At 40.6% G+C, this 1,458-nt stretch overlaps 1 long non-coding RNA gene across 1 annotated transcript in view; it reads right to left on the bottom strand.

The window, feature by feature from the left end:
* Window positions 1-873: 873 nt before the first annotated feature.
* LOC112471821 overlaps window positions 874-1,458 on the bottom strand; it is a 10,551-nt gene continuing 9,966 nt past the window's right edge. The window contains exon 3 of the long non-coding RNA XR_003043422.1: window positions 874-1,021. This is a non-coding gene — a long non-coding RNA (uncharacterized LOC112471821). The remainder of the gene's footprint in view (window positions 1,022-1,458) is intronic.

The raw sequence follows: 1,458 nt of genomic DNA, 5'->3' as shown, positions 1-1,458 counted from the left end.
CTTAAGGCCCCTCATTTTATCCTTTCATGTGCTTGTTTCAGTTTCTGATCTTTTAATGTTGGCTCCCTTAAATGGTATGTCAGATTATTTCCCAATAGGGCTGCCCTGTTTTACTATCACCACTTTATAAAGTAAGTTAATAACTGATGCTACAACCTGTCCCCATAATTCCAATCCTTTTCTTTCTTGTAACAATAAATGCAGTTAATACACATTCTTCACTTACTAAACATTAGACGTTGTACTAAGTATCTGAGCTAGTAATAGCAACTTATTTGTAGTACTTGTTAGGTCACAGGCATTTCTCTAGGGGCTTTCTGTGTAGTTCCATATATAATTCACTAAATTCTCACAATTATCTCATGTGGTGCAAGCTATTACTGCCTTCAATTTAAGAAGGGGTGGAGGGGAGAATGAGAGTCACTGTAAGGTCAAAGTTACTTGCGCTGGACCACAGATTTTAGCACCAGGATTCAAACTCTGATTGCTCTGGCCTCAAATCCTATGTCCATAACCAATCAATAATGTGGGACTCTGTGTTAGGGCTGAATTGATCCCTGGGATCACTGGTGGGCAGTGTGATAGGTGTGGTATCTGGAACTAGGATCCCTTGAACTCCAGCCTTCTGTAAAAGAGACTCATATTTTCATGCTGTTCCCCTGTGCTGTCTCTCCTTTCTCAGTCTGTGAGGGAATTGTTTCTCTGGTGTTAAACTTGAAGGTGAAGTAACAGAGACAAATGAGATATATATGGAAAGAAAGAAAATTTTCCAGAGGGCTGTGCATCACTAGGATGGATTCAGTTCCTCAGAGGCTTTTTCCATTTGTGTTTTATTCTTTTATCAATGCTCACCTTCATCTTACTTACCCATACATTCATCCCTTGGCCTTTTCACTCTGTATGTCAGGTACTCATGTCACTTGTTTTCCATCTATCCTTGATTCCAAAGACAATCATTTCTACCATTTTTGTGACAATATCAGACACTCTCTGGCTCCATCGTCCTTCTTTGTTAAAGAGCCTGTAAAGCAAAGCCACATAATTATAGGTATCTATTCAGGCAGGGAGTAATTTGGATGGATATGTCCAAAATAATGAAGTGTCTGGGTCAAAGTGTAAGGTGAATTTAGAATGGCTAAGCATATTGTAGGAAATTAGGCTCTCATGCACTGTTAGTGGAGAAGTATATTGGCAGAAATATCATTAAACATCCTTAGGAAACTGTCGGGAGCCTTAAGCCTGCAACTGCTGGCACAGCCCACCTGTTTCTGACTAGCCAAGTAGAAGTCACCTCATCTGGTGGACGCCAATGAGCTTGTAACAAATACTCTCTTCCCTGATCAGTCCCGCCCCTGCCCTCTCCACTTGAGTGTATAAATATAACCGCTCGAAAATAAAATTTGGAGGCTTGATCAGAATACTGTCTTGCCTCCCTTCTTTTCTCCCGCCCATGTTTTT

The sequence above is a fragment of the Pteropus alecto genome, unplaced genomic scaffold (genome assembly GCF_000325575.1).
Source record: "Pteropus alecto unplaced genomic scaffold, ASM32557v1 scaffold1119, whole genome shotgun sequence".
NCBI classification, from domain to species: Eukaryota; Metazoa; Chordata; class Mammalia; order Chiroptera; family Pteropodidae; genus Pteropus; species Pteropus alecto.
The sequence above is the reverse complement of the archived record's forward strand: the minus strand, read 5'-3'. Positions and strand labels throughout refer to the sequence as shown.